Here is a 24,004-nt window from a genome sequence, read left to right as displayed (position 1 = left end):
TGGTTTAATGGTTGGATGTTTGTTCGTCGGTTCGTTCTTTTGTTTGTCGTTTGGTTAGTTCGTTCGTTGCTTGATTTGATTTTGTTCATTTGTTTATTTGTTCGTTGATTGGTTGGTTGATTGAGTTGGTTGGTTTGCTTGTTTCGTTTGCTTGTTTGTTCGTTGGTTGGTTAATTGATTTGATAGTTTGATTTTGTTTCTTCGTTCATTTGTTCGTTTCTTCATTGGATGATTGGTTAATTTCGTTCCTTTGTTCCTTAGTTTGTTCGTTGGTTGGTTGACTGATTGAGTTTGTTGGTTTGTTCATTGGTTCTTTCAGTTGTTGGTTGGTTCATTCATTGTTTTATTTGATTTCATTCATTTGTTTGATCATTGGTTGGTTGATTTAATTTGATTGATTGATTTAGTTCATTATTTCGTTTGTTCGTTGGTTGGTTGATTTAATTGACTGATTTTGTTCATTTATTTGTTTGTCCGTTTCTTTGTTTTTCAGTTAGTTGGTTTATTTCGTTCATTTGTTTGTTTGTTCAATTGTTTGTTTGTTTGTTGATTGGTTGTTTGGTTGACTGATTACGTTCTTTGGTTAGTTCATTGGTTCATTCGGTCGTTGGTTGGTTTGTTGGTTCATTTGTTGATTTTGATTTCGTTCATTCCTTTGTTGGTTGGTTGGTTGGTGAATTGATTGATTTAATTTGATTGATTGATTTTGTTCATTCGTTCGTTTCTTCGTTGATTGGTTGATTTCGTTCATTCATTCATTCGTGCGTTCAGTTGATTATTTTAATTTTATTTATTTAATTTAGAAAGCACTGGATAAAGCACCAACGCACTGCACATAACATGTAAAATAAAACAATAAGAGGTAAAAAAAGTTAAATAGCAGTAACTGTTTAATGAAGCAAGTGCTTCAAGAGTTAAGAAGATCTGATGAGGAGATCTGATAGGTATTTAGGCGCCAAATTGTGTAGGCACTTAAACACTAACTGAAGAATTTTGCACTGTTTGCTGAAATGAATGAAAAGTCAATGCAGGGAGTGTAGGATGCCAGTAATGCTCATATTTGTAACCGTTTTTCAGGAATTTGGCTGCAGAATTATGCACCACCTAAAGTCAAGCTACTTACGATTTAGAGATGCCATACAGATGATTTACAGAAAAATGTATGTACGACATGAGTATTGGACACATTAAAAGTTGACTTTTTCATGTTTTTACAAACCAAAACAAATCCACATGCTGTGCTCAAAACTTATTGATCTGCCCATTGACACTGCATTTTAATATACTCCCATAACCAGTGCTCTACTGGACTCACACTGCTGAGGTGCTTCATGTTTTACCCAAATTCTGTGCAGCATGCACCTTTGAATCTCAAAATGTATAGAAACATAGACACGGACACAAACACACTTGCATACACACACACACACACACACACACATAGGTTTTTAGTGGTTTATGAGGACTTTATTGGCATTATGAATTTTATCATGTAAAAACCACTTTTTACATGGTTTTACTCACCCCAACCCTCACATCAAACACAATATTAAGAAGAGAGGATGATTTTAAAGGGTTTTGAATTATGAGGACAGCAGGGATGTCCTAATAAGCCACCTCAATTTAAATACAGAGGTCATACCCATGCCATTATGCACATTTCTGTCCTCATAAACCACAAAAACCAGTAAACATGCAGACACACAGGCATACATACACACATTGATTGTCATTTCAGCAATGTGAGCTTCACACACATTGTATTTGGACTTCCCATTATCAAAATCAACTGCACACTGCTGAATAATTGACACACTTGTCATTTTGCAGTGTGACCTTCCTCTTTCAGCATGTAGCATGTTGCATGAGACAAGCAACAAACCACTGAAAAAGCAGTCCGCCCAAGTGCATGATGGGATATCATGTTATACGGCGAGTGAAAGCCGAGCTGGTAATGAGTGCTGCTGGGGAGAGTTACTGGAGCTCAGCTAAACAGATCCAGCAAGAGCACCAGAGAGCAGCCGCCAGTCAGCCGGCGAGCCCCAGGGTAGAGCACCTGAAACCAGCACACCGCCGTACTAATGAGTGCCTGCCTCTCTGAGCCCACCGGGGACCCCAGATCTCCACAAACACCCTCATAAACATCCGCCTGCCGAAAATAAATCCCACAGACCACCCTCATTAACATTCAACACCAGCCAGCACTGTCGTAAAGCTTTAAAGTTTCCTTTCTTTCTCTCCACTTTTTGCAAGATTACGCTCGGGTGTCAGGCGAGTCAGACGAGCGCCTGATTCTGTATAATTACAAGCAAATTACATTCATTACCATAATTTACATCTCATCACCAATCCAATTATTAGTTGCCCTGACCTCTGCTGAAAGATTTTTTTTTTAGATAATCAAACGTAAGGGACGAGTTCTCAATCCCCCCCTTCTCTTACTCCCAAGAAGAACAATCAATGCAAATTTCGGCAAGACGAAACTCTGAATGTGCGTGATTATATGCTTTGAAATGGAGGGCCATCGCGCAGCTGTGATTTCTTTTTTTTGTTATTGCTGGAGTAATATCCTCATCTCTGTTCAGTCCAGCAGGAATTGTAGATTTTTCTTTTTATTACAGAAGTCATCAAGAGCGTCTCTCAGTATTTATCTATCATCAATATAAGACAGCGGGGACGGCTGATGAGGAGTGGTTATCTGTAATCAAGCCGGCCATCGAGGGCAAACTCGGATTCAGAGTCGTGCGGGAGATTTGGAAACAGAAGAAGGCATATCGCTAATCCTGGCTTGAGCAATGAAAGCTGATATATCCCAGCGGTCTGACTTACTAAACTCTGAAAATTAAACAAATTGTTCATAACGTAATTAAATGATTAATCAAATGAGGCTCATAGATACAACATAAAAGCATCTAAGTCAAGTTTTCTTTATAAAGCACCTTTCACAGACAGTAAGTCACAAAGTACTTTACAGTAGGTGTGGTTTATTTACAAACTAATTTAGAGACGAGCGTGTGCTTATGATTGAACACAGCTGGTCTAGCATTAGCTAATACACAACCCACCAATCAGTAACTCCTAACTCACCAGGAATACTTACGTCAGTATCTTCGTTTTAAAGTATCCCCCCTTCCACCCCGACTCCTCCTCCCTTTCCAGACAGGGTGGCATGGTGGCCAGTGGTAAGCACTGTCACCCCAAAGCAAGAACATTACTGGTTCATATCCTTACCAATCCAGCCAACGTTTCTCTGTGGAGTTTGCATGTTCTCCCCATGCTCACTTGGGTTTCCGCCAGGTATCCCGGTTTCCTTACACAGTCCAAAAGCATGTGACAGGTGAATCAACCCAACCAAAATTGGCACTATAGACAAGTCAGTAGTACATTTCCATAGAAATTCATGATTTGCCCTTTATAAGAGTGGGGAGTTCTCGAGATCTATCTGAGCTCAAACTCCCCTCTCACCCTTCTATCCGGAGGGAACCCCAAGCTCGAGGATCTTTTGAGCTCAGGGCTCTCTCCCGGGACAGCATGCCAAGTACGCTTTAATATCAATCATCAGCTAAGGGTGATCTCTTAAAAAGAAAACCGGAAAACAGGTCAAATAAAACAAATCTCTTCTCATCTCATTTTCATCTACTTTTCTGGGGTCGGGTCGCGGGGGTAGAACCCCAGACTTCCCTCTCCCAAGACACTTCCTCCAGCTTCTCTGAGGGGATCCTGAGGTGTTCCCAGGATAGCCGAGAAACATAGTCCCTTTACCATGTCCTGGGTCTTTCCTGAGTGGGACATGCCTGGTAAACCTCCCTATAGGTAGGCGTCCAGAAGGCATTGAAAACAGATGGATGGTCTTTGTCTTTGCCAGAAGACCTCAGAGTCCGGCCACAGGAGTGCTCGTGTAAAAGATCTTGAATATAAAGGGAGGCCTAACCATTTTAGTTATATTTGAGTTATTCTGTAAAGACACGTGGCATGGTTGTAGGTGCCAGACGGGCTGATCTGAGTATTCCAGAAACTGCTGATTGATTGGGATTTTCACGCACAACCATCTGTAGGGTTTACAGAGAATGGTCTGAGAACGAGGAAATATCCAGTGAGGGGCAGTTCTGTGGGCGCAAATGCCTTGTTGATGCCGGAGGTCAGAGGAGAATGGCCAGACTGGTTCCAGCTGATAGAAAGGCAACAGTAACTCAAATAAGCACTCGTTACAACCGAGGTCTGCAAAAGAGCATCTCTGAACACACAACACGTCCAACCTTGAGGCGGATGGGCTACAGCAGCAGAAGACCACACCGGGTGCCGCTCCTGTCAGCTAAGAACAGGAAACTGAGGCTACAATTCACACAGACTCACCAAAACTGGACAATAGAAGATTGGAGAAACGTTGCTGCTCTGATGAGTCTCCATTTCTGCTGACACATTCAGATGGTTGGGTCAGAATTTGGTGTCAACAACATGAAAGCATGGATCCATCCTGCCTTGTATCAATGATGGTGGCGGTGTAATGGTGTAGGGGATAATTTGTTTGCCCACTTCGGGCCCATTATTACCAATTGAGCATGGTGTCAACACCACAGCCTACCTGAGTATTGCTGCTGACCATGTCCATCCCTTTATGAGCACAGTGTCTCCATCTTCTGATGGCTGCTTCCAGCAGGATAACGCACCATGTCATAAAGCTCAATCATCTCAGACTGGTTTCTTGAACATGACAATGAGTTCACTGTACTCAAATGGCCTCCACAGTCAGCAGATCTCAATCCAATAGAGCAGCTTTGGGATGTTGTGAAACAGGAGATTTGCATGGATGTGCAGCCGACAAAACTGCAGCAACTGTGTGATGCTATCATGTCAATATGGAGCAAAATCTCTGAGGAATGTTTCCAGTATCTTGTTGACTCTACACCATGAATGATAAGGGAGTTCTGAAGGCAAAATGGGCACCTGGTAAAGTAGCCGGTGAGTGTACATCACAGTGCATTTTTGGTGTTATATGTGTGTTATTATTTATTTTTAAAAAGCAAAGCCATAAAAATTTCCTTGATAAAAATACCTGTGTACATGTGGACATGGCCTAGGTCTCACAATGTATACTTCCAGGCAAATTAAAGCTTAACTCTGCAGGGACACCGGCTCTCCAGGACTAAAATTGGTGACCCCTGCCTTAAAATGAAACAATTGATTTTTTTATTTTGTCCATAAAAATATATATCATCATATTGCACAGCCCCTACTGCTGCTCCATCCCACCATAACAAACAGCAGGTAGAAAGCAGACCAAATTTCAAGAAGAGCATAAATGATCCACCTGGTCTGCGTCTCCCGCTGCTCTGGCATCAGCACCTCAGGGGTGTGTTTGTATTGTTGGTCCAGCGGTGCGTCCCTCAAGAGTGGAGCCGTGGGCCGTTTCCAGTGTTTCCAGTCGCACTGATGTGTGGAGGATATACGGTACATGTAGTTGTGGGTAACATGGGGTTTCCCGATGACACTCCAGATCCTCCGCCATTAGGAGACGGCCTGCGGGGAAAAGTACAGACACCCGCGGGCAGGCCAGCGTTCATATAATCAATTTGTTTTGTGGCTGCCGCTGGGACGCCTCTTCGCCTCGCTTGCATCCTCCATAGCTGCGGTCTGGTAGAAGTCATTAGGAGGACATGCAGAGACATCAACCCTGCACACAATGGCGGTACAGTTGAAGTCAGAATTATTAGCCCTCCTATATATATATATATATATATATATATATATATATATATATATATATATATATATATATATATATATATATATATATAAAGGACTAATCATTTTGACATCAACTGTATTAATAGCAGAAGACTAGTGTCTCATATGTTGTGTTACATTATCTGAAGATGTCGTGAGTGGTTTTTAGCATGCAAAGCTCATGTCGTGATCCACAGGCATTGCTGATGGTTCATAGGATGTTGGTTTGAGGTTGTTAATGAGATTTGAGTTGTTGCTATGAGTTCGGTTGTGTGGTTTATAGGGCTACTTTTACACCTGGAATCATTATGCATACAGGTGTGTGTTATTAGGGTCCTATGAATGTGGCAATGTAGAAAATTAATAATAAAAACAGGATTGAATGTGCAACGTCACTAAAGTTATTATGAATGAAGTCTGACATTCTGCATATCATTGTGACTGAACAGGGCATTTTTGTTAAACACAGACATACTCAAACATGTATGATGGTCAGGCTTTTTTTTTTTTTTTGATCAATGTGCTCTTTTACTATTTGAAGACATAGCTTTTTTCTCCAGAGCTACTCAGACAGTCACTTCACCACTATTTAAAAATATATCAATTTCAGTTTTTTTTTCATATCATATAAACACAGAAGCACATGGTCTTCGCAAAAGCCTGCCAAAATAAATGTTAGGTTTAACTTGAACTGTGACACAAATGTATAATAATAATAGTAAAAATAATACAAATAAATATAATAATAATAGTAATAATAATAATAATAATAATGATAAAAAAATGGACCTCACAGCAAGAAGGTCACTGGTTAAAGTCTCGTCTGGGCCAGTTGGCATTTCTGTGGTGATCCCAGCTGGAAGAGCGTCTGCTGCATAGAACATATGCTGGAAAAGTTGGTGGTTCATCACGCTGTGGCGACCCCAGATTAATAAAGGGACTAAGCTGGAAAAAAACAAACACACACAGACACACACACACACACACACACACACACACACACACACACACACACACACACACACACACACACACACACACACACACACACACACACACACATATATATTAGTTTCAAAATATTATTATTAACAACAACAAGAACAACAACTATTGTTATTACTATTATTGTTGTTATTATTAATATTACTATTACTATTATTATTGTTATTATTACTATTATTATTATTATTACTATTATTATTATTATTACCATTATTTTTTATTTTTTATTTTATTTTATTTTTTTTAAATATGACTCTGTTCTTCTTTCATATGGAATTAACTCATTCTATAGATTCTATATATTATTCTATATATTATTAATATTATTATTACTATTAATATTATTACAACTATTATTATTTTTTTATTATTACTATTATTATTGTTATTATTACTATTAATATTATTACTATTACTATTATTATTATTACTATTATTATTATTATTATTATTATTATTATTATCAATGCATTTGTTCATTAGATAGTTTATTCTATATTAAATGTAATTGATTTCATAATTTGAGCTGATTACATGCAACATTTTTTACTTGTAAACTAAAACTTGAAATGGCATGCTATGATGCAAGCTTGTTCTTCTAATTCTTGCATCACTTTCATCACTCTCTCTCTCTCCAAGCCTCATGGTTCTGGACCAAAGGCTCTGACACCGTCTTGCTTTGCTTTAATGCGTGGAGCAGAATCAGTGGGCTGATATGCATGGCTGAACGTGTCTAATTGGCCATCTGTTTTGTGTTGTGTATTTGCAATTGTGTCATTTGCACCGAAGATCCAACCGTCACGTCTCCTCATGCTAATCAGGCTAGCCCTGGAGCGTGCTAAACGGGCCTCCAACCAGACATCCAAATGCCCTGAAACTGCCAGCTGAATCCACGTGAGGTGCCAGTGGCCTTTTACAAAGTGACTTTTTGCTCTGTCATTGAAGTGTCTTTCTGGGAGCAGTAGTTTATTAGCTGTGTCGTGTCTTCTTCCGCTTCCATTAGCAGAAATGAGCATGCAGGAGTGATGCAGACCTCAGTGTCGCCTTCATAAGCAAATCTACATCAGACTATTAGTCATAGAACACTAAAAATGTCCTTATTTGATCTAAAGCGTATCAAAAAAAGCCAGTGGTGTTAAGTTTTACTGAAAAACTAATATCTAAAAAACCTTATGATCAGCCAATCAGAATATAGAATTTCAACAAACAGAAAATACTGTGGTAGAGTTTTAAGTCACCCATGTCTATATTTAAAGCATATAGTTGTTATTTTATCCGCCAGAGTAGTTTTCCAAGAGCGTCTACTACACAACCTTGATGTCTCCCATTGTTTTCTGTCCTTCTGTGTCTTTCTCCCGAAGCATCGATCGAGGTGTCGTTGCCTCCATCCACCTCCATTTCACCCCTCGGTTTCTCCTTTCCCTCGTCAGCACTAATCGGCCAAGTCAAGTCCTGCGTAAGAGAGCGGCACATGCAGCTCTGAGCACTCTGTTAACTGCGTGGAGGATCATTATGGAACCAGATCAGTCTCAAAAATGATGCATTTACAAAATGAAATTTATATATATACACAACAGAATTTACGTTAATAAAATCCAATTTGTACATTCAAAACACAATTCATAAATACAACACAAAATTTGTGAATCACAAGTAAAAACCATAAATATTTTTTCCAAATTATTTAGATTGTGTATTTTTGAATCTGATTTTGAATTTACGAATTGGATTTTTGTTTTTCAATTTTGAATTGGATTTGCATATTTTTTCGTGTTTTGAACTTATTAATTTAAATTTGAATTTTTTTGAATTTACGAATTGGATTTGTGTATTTTTGAATTGTGTTTTGAAATTACGAATTGGATTTGCGCATTTCTAAATCGTTTTTTAAATTTACGAATTGGATTTGTGAATTTTTTTAAATAATTTTTTAAATATACAAATTGATTTTGCTTATTTTTTAATCATGTTTTGAACTTACTTATTTTAAATTTGAATAGTGTTTTGAATTTACGAATTGAATTTGCATACTTTTTGAATCGTGTTTTGAATTTACGAATTGCATTTGTGTATTTACGAATCGGGTTTTAAATTTATGAATTGTATTTGCATATTAAAGAATCGTGTTTTGAATTTACGAATTTAAATTTGAATCGTGTTTTAAATTTACGAATTGCATTTGCGTATTTTTGAATGGTGTTTTGAATTTACGAATTGGATTTGTGTATTTACGAATTGAGTTTTGAATTCATGAATTTGCATATTAATGAATCGTGTTTTGAATATACAAATTGGATATGCGTATTTTTAATTGTGTTTTAAATAAACAAATTGGATTTGCGTATTTTTTAATCATCTTTTGAATGAATTTAAATTTAAATAGTGTTTTGATCTTAGGAATTGCACTTGCGTATTTCTGAATCGAGTTTTGAATTTACGAATTGGGTTTGTGTATTTATGAATCGAGTTTTGAATTCATGAATTGTATTTGCATATTAATGAATCATGTTTTGATTATACAAATTGGATGTGCGTATTTTTTAATTGTGTTCCGAATTTACGAATTAGATTTGCGTGTATTATGAATCGTGTTTGAATATACAAATTGGATTTGTGTATTTCTAAATCGTGTTTTGAATATACGATACAAATAGGATTTGCATAGTTATGGATCGTGTTTTGAATTTACCAATTGGATTTGTGTATTTTTGAATCATGTTTTGAACTTTTTTGTATAGAACATTTTCAGGCATGCTAACAATAATAGTCTTAACGTGTATTCTGTTTTATATTTTTTATTTCTTAATATTTCTAATAGCTTCTGAGAATTCAGAAAGGTCCACGTATTGATAAATAATGTTATGATAGCTGTTTTAACATTAATAAATGATTGAATTGCCTGTTATTTCAGTAGTGAATTAGTTTGACAACAAGCAGGAAATGTTTATGGGCCTATGACATCACCACATTGAAGTAGTCTATACAGTATGTGACTTGTGTTGTGGACGTATGAATTATATATATATTTTTATAGTACTAATTTTAAGACTGATCTGGCTCCATATATCATTAGCAATGTCACCCAGTCATCTGCATTCACCGGGCACGTCGCATTTCAAGCCCTTAATTCAAAGGCTGACTACAAAGCGACGTTCACTTCAGTGAGATCAACCCTGTGAATACAAACTAAGGCGGGATCGCTTTGGTTCTGCCAATTCCCGTGGTGCTGTCAGAATAAAACACCCACATCATTTGTGCTCGTATGTGTTGAGGAAAAACACGCAGAAGTCAAAACTCTGGAGTTCATTAGAGTTCATAGTGAACACGTCTCCTCGGCTCTTTGAAAGTTTTTCTGCGCATTTTGTCTTTTTCTTTTGGGTCAGAAGTGGGATCGGCTTCATCAGATCTCTCATTAATCTGCTAATGATCGTGATTAGATGGCGGGACGCTCTGTTTCCTGTTCAGACTCGCAGATCTAACGCATCTCCTATCGAGCTTTCTGCACAGTGTATAAGTGACTTTAGCTTGGACTCGCAGCTCCAAATCATTGCTGGTCTTGTCGAGTGTTTGTAAATTGGTGAGTTGATTTGCATGCGTGCTTGAGTTTGGGCAGCCGTCGCCTCGGGCTCCTGCGGGCATCACTGACTCTCAGGAATGGTGTGTTTTTAGAGCTCATGTCTGGAGGCTGTGTTTCACTCACTAACCATAAGACACCCACACTAACACAGAAAAACAATGGAATGAGGTTACTTAAACCATGAACAATTCCTGTTCATTTACTCACTCACTGGTCATCTAAGATGTAGGTGACTTTTTGTCTTCGGTAAGGCATTAAAGACGATTTTGAGATGATTCATTGGTGATTTATTAATTTTTTTGTACATCAGTTCTGTCTGGATCTTGAGTCTGATTAACTGATAGTCATGCGATATTTTGCCAGTGACATCACACAAATGCCTCTTCACCCTTCACCTCTGTGTATTACTCCGCCCACATAGAGACAACAACAATCAGAGAGATGCAACAGTTTGATAAATATTACTGTTGTTAGACAACAAAATGTACTTTTGAGGCTTTTTCAGTTGAGAATGTAGTTGTTTAGATTGCAACTACGCAGTTTATTTGTAAGAATAGTGCCTATTTTAAAATATTTACATTTTCCGAGAGAACTCGTCGGCCTATGGCCTTGTGCCAATGCACACCTCCCACCAGTGCTGATATACAGCCATGTCGCACTGCTACTCGTGTGATATTGCTCATATATATAGATTCTTGATAAATAATAAACATGTGCAACTGAGTCTAAATCAATACATACTTTGTACAAACTGTTCATTTAGAAGTGTAGGATGCAGGATTGACTCCTAGTGGTTGAACTATGTATTTCAGTCTAAATTTAAATATTTAAGAGGGTTTTTTTCACCTGGCCCAGTCAATGACTAACTCAACCCACATGCAGGTTGCCAGATTTCAGCCTAAAGTGCGGAAATATAATCAACATAGGCTCATTCTGAAAACGTAGCTCTATATACATTTCTGGAGATTGCAAATCATGTGGCCAGATGAACGTATGCTGCATTTCGTCTGTAAAGCATATAGTTTTTTTGAGGAAAAATAAACACATACAATTGCGCCCAAATCAATACATGCTGTGCATTTAAAAGTGTAGCATATAGGATTTACTCCTAGTGGTTGAACTAGGTATTTCAGTCCAAATTCAAAATATTTAAGAGAGTTTTCGTCTCTTGTCCCATTCATTGACTAGTTTCACCCACATGCATGTTGCCAGATTGCATCCTGGAGTGCCGAAATAAATATAATCAATGTAGGCTCATTCTGATAACGTAGCCCTGTATACATTTCTGCAGATGATGAATTATGTAGCCAGAAGTACATATGGCTGCATTTCGTTTTTAAATCAAACAGTACAGGGTGGTAAGATGCTGTTTCTTATCATGTTTACCAACTGACCGCTGAAAATCGGAATCTGTGGTGAATCCTTGGTGATTCATAAAAAGGTGGGGAATGGTGATAGCTAATATATATATATATATATATATATATATATATATATATATATATATATATATATATATATATATATATATATATATATATATATATATATATACGTATATATATATATATATATATACATATATATATATATATATATATATATATATATATATATATATATATATATATATATATATATATATATATTAGTTTTCTGATAAAAAAATTAACACATACAATTGAGTCCAAATCAACACATACTGTGTAAATACTTTGTGTTTAAAAGTGTCGAATGTAGGATTGACTCCTAGTGGTTGAACTAGGTATTTAAGTCCAAGTTCAAAATACATAAGAGTTTTTTTTTTCACTTTGCCCATTTAATGACTCACTCAACCCACATTTAAGTTGGCAGATTGCAACCTGGAGTGCCGAAATGTAATCAACATAGGCTCATTCTTGTATACATTTCTGGGGATCATGACAGAAGTACATATGTTTCGTCTTTAAAATGAACGCTATGGGGCAGTAGTTCCTTTTCTTGATTTTCGACTGTTACAAGTTTGTCCAGTGGCTAGCTGCGTACATCGGCGGACTTAAGACACAGATCAGAGTTGACTGTGATGACGGGGATCAAGTGCGGCAAATAAAGATTTTTAGAAAGCAGATAGCACAAAAACAAAAGCCAAAAAATAAAACAAACAAGTAAATAACAGGATGGGAATTTGGTGAAATCTGAAACGTGGTAAAAACCAGGTGGCCGTGAGGGCTTTTCTTTTTCTGGATTGGCCTCTGGTGGATTTAGGCGAGAACAGCTGGCACTCGCGACAGAAATTTGAGATCTCAAAAAGCAAACACAGTGACCTCTGGTGGATTCACAAAAACCAAAACTGCAAAAAAATATACCTCCTGAGATGTACTTGGCAATGTCCTGGGATGTCTTTGTGGTTCCTAAAGCCCCAGTATATTGATGGGGACTCTATACTGTCAGTGAGAGCCATCTTTTGGATGAGACGTTAAACTGAGATCCAGACTCTCTGTGGTCATTTAAAATCCCAGGATGTCCTTCAAAAAAATAAATAAAAAAGAGTAGGGGTTTAACCCTGGCATCCTGGCCAAATTTTCCCACTGGCCTCTGTCCATCAAGGCCTCCTTACCATCCCCATACCATAACTGGCTTCATCACTCTGTCTCCTCTCCACCAATCAGCTGGTGTGTAATGTGTGTTCTAGTGCATTATGACTGCCGTCGCGTCATCCAGGTGGATGCTGCACACAGGTGGTGAATGAGGAGATTCCTCCTAAAAATGTGTAAACCGATTTGAGTGTCCAGAAAAGCGCTATATTAATGTAAGGAATTATTCCTATAATCATTATTACTATAAAATGCTTGACATTCTTGACGTTTTCAAAGCAGAATACCTTACTTTAGCATTGTTTTTCAGATAAAAAAGTATGTTCACTTAACATGTTTCTCAAATATCTACAAACATGTGGTATTTTATGCTATAGAAGAGTCAAAAACGTACACACAGCACCTTTAAATAGAAAATAACAGCAGATCGTTGACCTTGTGTGTGATGGATCTCCTACTAATTGAAATGCTCTATCTTTTGCAAACTAAGTTGTCAGCTAGAAAGAGAAATTGGGAGAGAAAGGTGACTCCGCTCACATACTGTCAGCTTCACAAATGAGAAAATACACACGGACATGGCTGGAATTTCCTGGGAGTACATGTATCGCTCTGCAAACCCTTAAGTGCTGTTTGTTTTAGTCTTGGTGCGAGCCCTCCTGTTTTATTATAGCACTCTGTCATAGGTGAACTCAGCCTATGGCCAGATCTTTACTGATACGGTTAAGACAAAAAATAATAATGGCGTCATTAAGAAGAGTGCTTTTTTTGGCTCAAGAATCGCTGCTTTGATCTTGAGGAAACATTTTTCCTTGGTTGTTATTTTTGTTCATGTACACGGTGGATTTGAGGCCGCATGGGAAAGATGAATCGATTTAACAATGTTCAGAGTCTTAAAGGGATAGTGCACCCCAAAATGTATATTTACTTTTTATTTACTCGCCCTGCTCCGGTTTCCCCCACAAGTCCAAAGACATGTGCTGTAGATGAATTGAGTATACCGTAGTGTATAAGTGTGTGTGTGTGAATGAGAGTGTATTGGTGTTTCCCAGTGATAGGTTGCAGCTGGAAGGGCATCTGTTGCGTGAAATATATGCTAGATAAGTTGGCGGTTCATTCCACTCTGGCAACCTCTGATGAATAAAGGGAGTAAGCCAGGGGTGTCCAAACTCAGTCCTGGAGGGCCGGTGTCCTGCATACAGTAGTTTAACTCCAACGTCCTTCAACACACCTCCCTGGAAGATTCTAGCATTCGTAACAAGAGCTTAATTAGCTGGTTCAGGTGCATTTAATTGGGGTTGGAACTAAAATATGCAGGACAGCGGCCCTACAGGACCGAGTTTTTCTGGCTGTTTTTGTGCCTGTTGCTCTGAAGCACCGACCAGACGGTAACAGTTTGAACAGGTAGTGTGCTGGGTGCGAGGCGTCCTCAATGATTTTGCGAGCTCTTTTACTCACTCTGGAAAAGTACAGTTCTTGACGTGTAGGATGGGTAGTGCCAGTTATGCGTTCAGCAGCAATATTACTGGATTAGTAAATAATTAACTCACACTGTACAAGCACTGTTCATATTTGTCATGTTAGGAAATACATTAACTAAGAAACTGTATTGTAAAGTGTGTCTTTTTCTTATGCTGAACACAGAAGAAGATATTGTGAAGAATATTGATGTTGAACGAATGCTATGGAAGTCACTGGTTACCAGCATATTTCAAAATATCTTCTTTTGTGCTCAACAGAAACTCAAGCAGGTTTATGACAAGTGAAGGGAGACTAAATAATGACCGAATAGTCAGTTTTTGGGTGAACTACGCCTTCAACAAGTCCTATTTTGAGAAGCAAAAGAGTAAAAAAGACAGTTAAAATAATGTATGAAAGGGAACTCCTCTGCAAACACACTCTGTATTTAGTTTTGTGTTGATTTAGGACTTTTTTCCCTCCTCCATATCGCTCTCTCTGGGGAATAAATGAATATTTGCCACCAACGTTTACTTTATGAAATAAGGAAAATATTGTCTTCTGAAAATGTGAAGTCTTCAGACTGGATTGTGTACGTTAGACAGCATGGCTAGAATACAAATATTAAAAGCTGCTCATAGTAAAGTTGAAACACTTAACAGTAAGCCTAAATGAAGAAAAACAGGGATAGTCATTTTCTAGTAAATACTACAGCATGTTTGAGTCATACAATAGTAAAGTAATTAATCTGTTGTGGTAATTCTGTACTTGTTATGGTAACACAACATCTACAATTACCCACGTTTTCCACTACCGTATATTATACTACAATACTCCACAGTTTACTGTAGTAATTCTAAAGTATATTACAGTATAACAAATTTATAGTAACTACTACAGCATTTTTGAATTATATAAACATGAGAGCTAAAAATTTCTCTAAGTCCTTTAAGAAGTGTGCTTTTAATCCCTCTAGTCCAGCGGTTCCCAACAGGGGGGCTCACAAGGGGGCTTCAGCAAGCTTTGTGGGGGGTCGCATCATATTTCAAAAAATTCCTGAGTTTTTAGTCGTTTCTTGAAGACAGCGAGTGACTCTGCCGTTCTGATGCAGTTAGGGAGTTCATTCCACCAACTGGGCAGATTGACACGAGAGTTCGGGAAAGTGATTTCTTCCCTCTTTAGGATGGAACCACGAGGCGACGTTCATTCACAGAACGCAAGTTTCTGGAGGGCACATACATCTGCAGAAGTGAGAGCAGATAGGAAGGAGCAAAGCCAGAAATCGCTTTGTAGGCAAACATCAGAGCTTTGAATTTGATGCGAGCAGCAACTGGCAGCCAGTGCAAACCGATGAGCAGCGGAGTGACATGTGCTCTTTTAGGTTCATTAAAGACCACTCGTGCTGCTGCGTTCTGGAGCAGCTGAAGAGGTTTGATAGAGTTAGCTGGAAGCCCGACTAGTAGAGAGTTGCAGTAATCCATTCTGGAGAGAACAAGAGCTTGAACAAGGAGTTGAGCTGCATGTACGAAACATCGAACCCCCAACTATATTATTTTTTCCCTTATACACTAGTGTGAACACTGATATTTTTGTTATTAATGTAAAAAAGGGCTAATTTAAAGGCCAAAGGCTTACGTTTTTCAGATACAAATGGCCTACTGGTGTTTTGCTTTATATTTTACATTAGGCTTTTATTTGTGCATAAACATATCTAGACATAGTAACAAACATACTGTTTCTTTGACAACAACATTTTTTTTTGTCATCATTACTGCAAACTTTTTTGAGCGGTAATATCATTAAATGTGGAAGGGACCTCACAATATTTTCCAGGGGAAAAGGGGGTCTCAGGCAAAAAAAAGGATGGGAACCACTGCTCTAGTCCACTAGTCTGTCAGCATTCTGTTGTACACTCAGTTATTATAAGCATGGATTTAAACCAATTGAATATCTTTGACTTTTAAAAGCATTCCTCAGTAGGAGTTAGACACAGTTTCAATAACTGTTAATAATGAAATATGTTCAACATTTCTCTAACTAGCAAGTCATCAAGCTTCTCATTTCCCATTTTCATGGTTTATTTTATGGCTAGTAACTGTGACTTGGCATTAATGCGACATCTTTTCCCGTCACTGCGTCTTCACGCTCCAAACACTGACTAAAACACCACTGGAGACCGAAAACTTGAAGGCTTTAATCTGAGAACAGATTGAAACATTATCTGCCTCCAAATGACAACATCTGCTCATTAAACTAACGTCTGTGTGTCTGAACCGAACATTAGTCTTCGTGGGTTCTTACTTTTCCCTCCATGGATCCTCTTTGTCAGCAGAACAGTTGGATTTTCCCAGCTCTCCGTCTTTTCATTGTTTTTCTTCTCCTCCGTGAATCCACACATGTGTTTTTGACTAATGCAGATCACTTAAATGGGGTTTGCATGACAGTTCAATAAGTAATCAACATGGACAGACCTCATAGTGAGCTTTCCTGTGGTTTACAGAAACATTCGATGGGAAAGCTGCAAATAAGCCAATGCTGGAGTCGGGGATGGCATAACAATGTCTTCCTTATATACGGTTGATGTTAGAATTATTCACCCCCCATATATCTTTGCCATGATGACAGTAAATAATATTAGACTAGATATTCTTCAAGACAATAATATTCAGCATAAAGTGACATTTAAAGGCTTAACTAGGTTAATTATGGCTAATTTAGGGTAATTAGGCAAGTCATTGTCAGATAATAGAAAAAAATACTGCTTAAGGTGGCGAATTATATTGTCCTTAAAATTCTTTAAAATATACAATTATTTATTTTATTTATTTATTTATTTATTCATTTATTTACTTATTTATTTATTTATTTATTTATTTATTTATTTGTTATTTAATTAATATTGTTTTTTTATTTTGTTTTGTTTAATTTTATTTTTCATTATATTTATTTTTATTTTAATTTATTTTATGTTTATTTAATTTGTTTGTTTTATTTATTGATTTTGTTTTTGTCACAATCACCAGCAACCTAATCCTGACACATCGCTGGTAAACACAGATTGCATAGAACTACAAATCCGCCATTTTATGGACTACAAGTTGCAATCATGCACCACACACCAGTTACTGATCTCGTTTGACTACACTCACGCACCTGAAGCAACTTGAAGATCTATTTTATTTTATTTTTTATTTGATGTGTTTATATATGTATTTATTGTATTATTTATTTTTTTATTTTATTTATTTTTTCTGTTTATTTCATTTAATTGAGTTTTGTTTTATTTATTTTGTTTTGTTTTATTTTATTTTTCAGTTTATTTATTTATTAAATTATTTTAACAGTTCTGTTTATTTATTTATTCATGTAACTTTTCTATTTGTTTTGTTTTATTTATTTATTTTGGTATTTAATGTTTTTGTTTATTTATGTATTTGTATATGTATTTATTTATTTAAGTATTTATTTTTGTATTTATTGTATTGTTTATTTTTTCAGTTTATTTTGTTTTATTTTATTTTACTTTTCATTATATTTATTTATTTAATTCATTATTTAAAATATATTAATTTATGTAATTTTTATTTTTTGTTTATATATTTACTTATTTTATTTCATTTCATTTTTCATTTTATTTATTTATTTATTTTCTTCTATATATGGCATTTTATTTTATTTGTTTATTTAATTTTTTCTGATACTAAGAATAAAACTCTTTTCTGTTATTTAACACCTCCTTTTCACCACCCAATTCATTTCTTAAATAAATTTCCCTCCCACTCAATGTCCATTCCCACTAATGATTTGATTTCACAATTGAAACTGATTGCAATGTTGACTAAGCATTAATTCCTTATAGTGCAGCAGAAATGTTTGGTTAAAATTAAAAGGTTAATTAGGCAAGTCGTTTGTTTTTATAACTGGTTTGTTCTGTAGACAATCCAAAACAAATATTGTTTACTAAGGGCAGTAATAATATTGAATGTTTTTATTCTAGCCGAAATAAAACAAATAAGACTTTTTGCAGAAGAAAAAATATTATCAGACACACTGTGGAAAAAAATCCTTAATCTGTTAAACGTCGTTTGGGAAATATTTGTGAAATAACAATAATAAGAGGAGGGTGAATAATTGTGACTTCAGCTGTATACTGTTGTTGTGGAGCGTGGGAGAAGTGGAGTGCTTATCTTTTCAGTGCTTTTTCCTCATGTTTAATGTTGTTTCTGTCACAGATAAGCACATTTACTCTTTCATTTGACTGAACATGAGCTATTCCAGACCCTTCTGGCCCTTGTTTGGAAATGTCTTGCTTAAGCATAAAATATTTGCTGGTTATTTTTACACCACTTGTGGGAAAAAAAATGTTGTCTTTCGAATCTTTTCCACTAATGCCACTTTAAGTATGTCTCTTTTCTACTGATGCGGTACATTTCTGATTAGCACGCTATAAAAAATGGCTGTGAATTCAATAGTTGGAAAAAAAGCTATAAAAATGTTACTGTAAAAATCTGTAACCATGAGGGGAAGTTGCGTTCGACATCAGTCTTGCTCGAAGAAAATCAAAGCAAAGCAGTACAGGTCTCACACATATGCATAATAATTTTATTTATTTATTTATTTGTTTATTTACTTGTTTTGTTTTATTAATATATTTAGTTTAGTTTTATTTTATTTTTATTTTTATTAATATTTTTTGTTTATTTATTTACTCTGCTTATTTTGTTGATTTATATATTTGGTTTTGCTATTTTATTTTAAAAATCTTTCATTTAATTGTATAATACATTTTATTATATATTTATTTTATTTTATTTATTTCTGTTTATTTTTGTTTTGTTTTATTTATTTATTACCTTATATTATTTTCTTCAATTTATTTTATTTTATTTTTCATTTTATTTATTTATTTCTATTTATTCTGTTTTATTTATTTAGTTTTGCTTTATTTTATTTTATAAAATCCTAAATTTTATTTTTTTATTCATTTATTTATTTATTTGGTTTTGTTTATATTATTTTATTTTATAAAATCCTTAAATTTATTTATTCATTTGTTTATGTTTTTATTACATTTTTATAATTTTCTTAAATTAGTTTGATTTTATTTTATTTTTAATTTAATATATTTATTTATTTATTTATTTATTTATTTATTTATTTATTTATTTATTTATTTATTTTATTTTATTTTGTTTTGTTTATTTATTTGTTTTTTATATTTTTTATAAAATATTTTATTTTATTTATTACTTTTTTTACTATTTTCTTCTTCTTTTTTTTATTTTGTTGCAAATTAATAAAAATTTAATTCACATTTACTCTTTTCTGTTATTTGACACCTACCTTTCAACACCCAATTCATTTCTTACATTAATATCTCTGTTTCCCTGCCACTCCATGTTCATTTTCACTTATAAACAAGTTTGATTTCACAAGTAGAACAGATCGCAGTGTTGACTTAGCATTGATTCCTGCTCTTATGAGTGAATGTTTCTGTTTCTGCCTAGCAGTGGGACTGTCCCAATATATCCCCTAAAGGTCACTTCAGTATCAAGGGAAGGTTTTCCTGGTACAGTATATACATTAGTGGAGCAGTGGACCGGTTATAGCGCAGCAGAAATATTTGTTTAACTGATTACCCTGGTATTTCCACTCAGTGTTCAGTAAATTACTCTCCCACGTGCGACTCTGATTGCCGTCCGCAGCATGTGGGAAACGTCAACCCAGATGAGTCAAGATTTATTTAACAAAATACAGACTGTTAAATGCTAAATGTTAAATAATATCAGTCTTTTCTCTAACACCATGATAAAACTGCTGGAGACACAACAAGAAACATGGTGTATGTCTTCAAGAACTAAAACTGAAGGCTGAATCGTGACAGTCAGTTTCAGTGTTTTTTTTCAGCCTCTCTCCTTGAGTCTCCTCATCTTTTACGCTCTTGGTTGGACAATTGTTTTCACTTCTCATTCCTCATCGCCAGTCTCACCCTTTCGGTCTACGGTCTTCAACCTCTCTCATTCCAGTCTGTCAAACCGCACGCAGTCGCAATGCTCCGGCGCTCATGCGGGACGCTCACTCTTTCTCTACATCGGCCTCCAAATCCTCCCTGCAGTCCTTCTTCCCAAGAGAAAAAAGAAATCAACACAAACTGAAGATAAGCCTCGTTCAGGAGTGTATTTCTCAAGCAATAGCAGAACTTAATTCTTAATTTAACATGTCTTTGGACTGTGGGGGAAACCGGAGCACCCGGAGCAAACCCACGCGAATGCAGGGAGAACATGCAAACTCCATAGATCTTAGAGGTTCCTAAATAATCAAAGAAAGGGTCCCAGGTCCGATAAAATAGAAAAGGTTTGTTCTTCAGAGCTGTGGAGAAAGCCTCAGGTGTTATTATGCTGCAGACTGCAAGCAGACATTGAATTAAACTGGACGGTTCTTCATTAATCCACTTTACAAGGATACACTTTCAAGCAAAGTAAGGCAACGCAAGGCAAGGCAAACTTTATTTTTGGAGCACAATTCTACACAACCGTAGTTGATCCAAAGTGCTTTACAATAAAATAAACTAGACAATAAAACAAAAACAAAAAAACTAGTATTAAAGTACAAGGAAATGTATATGTTTAAAAATAATACTAAAATACAAGTAAAAAATGTAAAATAATAATAATAATAATAATAATAATAATAATAATAAAATAATAATAAAATAAAAATAATAATAATTAAATAATAATAAAATAATAATAATAATAAAAATAATAAAATAATTTAATAATAATAATAATAATAATAATGATGATGATGATGGTGATAATAAAACAATAATAAAAAAAAATAATAATAATAATAAAATAATTTAATAATAATAATAATAAAATATAATAATAATAATAATAATAATAAAATAAATAATTTATTAATAATAATAATAATAATAATGATAAAATAATAATAATAAAATAATATAATAATAATTATAATAATTAATAACATGCATGCATCACTAAAAGGCAAGAGAGTAAAAATAAGTCTTTAAGTTAGATTTAAAAGCATCCAATGAAGGAGAAATCCTGATGTTCAGAGGGAAACTGTTCCAGAGCCTTGGGGCCGCAACACAGAAAGCTCGATCACCTTTTGATTTGCAGCGAGACCGAGGGACAGACAAAAGAAACTGGTCATCGGATCTTAACGGTCTACAAGCTGAATAAGGCCTAATAAGTTCACTGACATAGGCCGGTAAGTAAACCAAAATATGTAGAGGATCTCTGTTCCGAAAATTATAAGATCATCATCATTGAGGCCCAGTTTAAAATGTGTTTCTAAAAATGTCTTCCAACTAAAATAGAGAAATGAGGCTTTCTCCAGAAGAAAATAGAAATATTCAATAAAATGCTTTGAAAATGGTCATCATTTGTTCTTAAATAAGAGGTTAAAACTTTGCATTTAGCTGTATGCATTATCTGCTTCTAAACTTAGTCCTCAGTGGATCTCTCTTTCTTTTTTGCACAAATTTCAATACATTCCAGCTTTCCAAAGGCTGCTTTCCTGAACATAAAAGCTGTAATGCCACCTCCTTTAGGGAGACATTTTTGCACCCTGGTGTCAAATGCAAATTTATCCTGAGATATAGTCAAAAGAGATCCCTTCTTAAACCTCCAGAGATATCAATATGGATGCTCTGGCGACACTTGACTCTTTAAGAAAACGGTTCAAGTAAAGAGACATTATTTCATATTTTATTAACTCACCCCTTCAGTCAGACTCCTCTGCACCCTTCAAACCTTGGCCTCCTTGAAGAATAGAATAGTCATCCAGCTGAAAGAAAAAACCAAGGTCGCGTTTTCGTAATATCCAAAGAAATTATGCCTGATTTAGCCAATCATTTCATTTGCAACATATGAAATGCGACAGAAGGAGGAGGAAAAAAAAAACGAAAGAGGAATTACGGCCTTGGCCTACCTGTCTGTGCTCATCATTTCTCCGGCTGATCAGTATTCCTCGCACTCCTGGTGCTCTCCATTACCCAACACTGGCAGCCAGTCAGGGACACTTTCCTTTGGCAGGTAAGCGGCCCGCAAGGACAAAATGGACACACGGGCAATTTAAATGATTGGAAGCAGTAAGTAATATATTAGAGAGGCCCGTGTTTGAAAAAGTCTGAAGTAAATTGTGTGTTATTAGTGCCAACTCAGCGAAGCAGAAAACACAAGGTTTATTGAGGAGCCAGTTAAAGCTGGAGATGATATTGTGCGGCGTTTTCATGATCACTTTAGATCTGAGGGTGCATCTGCATGACAGCAGTTTACTTTTTATGAACATTTGTATTATTAGATCCCCAAAGTGCAGTTGTGGTATAAAAAAAACAAGCAAACAAACAAAAACATTTTATTTTTAGTCACAATGCTATTCACTAACCATTAACTAAGACTATTAGCTGTTTATTAATAGTTAATAGGGTAGTTGCTGGATTTAGCTTCATATACAGTCATATACATTTTATTTATATATTTTAATATACAGTCATTATCTTAATAATAGGCAGGTAATAAGCCAGTAGTTAATTTGTGAAACACAACAGTGTTATCGTGTTTTTTGTTTTTGTTGATGAAGATCAAATGGCTTGCAGATCCTTGCCAGTTTATAGGTCCTTCACTGGGCCTTTTCCCTTTAGCAAAGAAACCTACCAAAGACATCCTACTCGTCTTACTTTCTTACTATATATATATATATATATATATATATATATATATATATATATATATATATATATATATATATATATATATATATATAGGGGTGTCAAATCGAAATCGATCTAAATTTATGCTCAATTTCGATTATCGAATCAAAAAATAGAATCGTCGATGCTGCCACGCCCCCATGTTATGTCAGCTTGGCTTGCCAAGCGGGAAAAAAACAGGCTTGTTGAAGTGCTTGTTAAACTGCAGAAGCAGGAGACCCGTCGACAGAGCTTAAACCCTCTCCTCTTTCAATGAAGTCGCCGGTGTGTAAGCATTTTGGATTTCCAGTGAGTTATGTTGACAACGTTCGGGTTGTCGACAAAAAAAACACAGTTTTGCAAGCTCTGCTATGTACGTATTATGTACGGTTCGTCCGATAGAAAACACCGGCATCGCGTTCCTCCGCCCGCCCCCGTTGCAAATCCGCTCGTGAAAAGTACACACTCAGGCCCTGTTTACACTGTCTTTGTTTTTAAATGGCATTTTAAAACGACAACGATTTGACATCCACAGTGGCGTGTAGCATTTCTGAGCAGCCCTCCTTCCTCTCTACCTCTGAAAATGCACATCACGTGACCACACAGACACAGACGCACACACAGCCATGCGCTCGAGACAGCAGGTCCAGGCAGTCAGAGGACTGCTTCAATCTTTCACTCACTTGTACTTAGTCATTTTAGCGAACACCTCAGATACTGTTGGCTGGTTCCTGTTGGTTGTGCGTCTTTTTTTACCGACGCCATTATAACGACACAGATCACTGCCTATTCACGAGTCCCGCAGAAAAAGTGATTGACAGGTGGAATTATGTGTGTGTCTTGCCTTTATTCATTTACTGTATGTTTATGTACTGTATGATTTGTTTATGGGTATAACAAAGACTATGCAGGTCAGGTAGTTTAAACGGTAGGCTACAAATAATT

The 24,004-nt window shown here is 35.8% G+C and overlaps 1 protein-coding gene and 1 long non-coding RNA gene across 13 annotated transcripts in view; one reads left to right on the top strand and one right to left on the bottom strand.

Moving 5' to 3' along the window:
- The window catches only part of pard3aa (par-3 family cell polarity regulator alpha, a), a 647,780-nt gene that overhangs the window by 205,686 nt on the left and 418,090 nt on the right, over window positions 1–24,004 (top strand). The gene's annotated exons all lie outside the window — the stretch shown is intronic.
- On the bottom strand, window positions 797–23,055 carry LOC137489200 (uncharacterized). 4 transcript variants are annotated; one of them, XR_015524662.1, is made up of 5 exons: window positions 22,300–23,005; window positions 22,089–22,155; window positions 12,652–12,810; window positions 6,514–6,669; window positions 797–5,671 (listed from the first exon to the last, which is right to left on the bottom strand). It is a non-coding gene; the product is annotated as an uncharacterized LOC137489200 (long non-coding RNA). The 4 variants fall into 4 exon arrangements; XR_015524661.1 differs by lacking the exon at window positions 12,652–12,810 and having other exon boundaries at window positions 22,300–23,055; XR_015524663.1 differs by lacking the exon at window positions 12,652–12,810 and having other exon boundaries at window positions 2,906–5,671; window positions 6,519–6,669.

The sequence above is a fragment of the Danio rerio genome, chromosome 24 (genome assembly GCF_052040795.2).
Source record: "Danio rerio strain M-AB ecotype USA chromosome 24, GRCz13ab, whole genome shotgun sequence".
NCBI classification, from domain to species: domain Eukaryota; kingdom Metazoa; phylum Chordata; class Actinopteri; order Cypriniformes; family Danionidae; genus Danio; species Danio rerio.
Note: the sequence above shows the minus strand (reverse complement) of the source record. Positions and strands in the feature narration are given on the sequence as shown.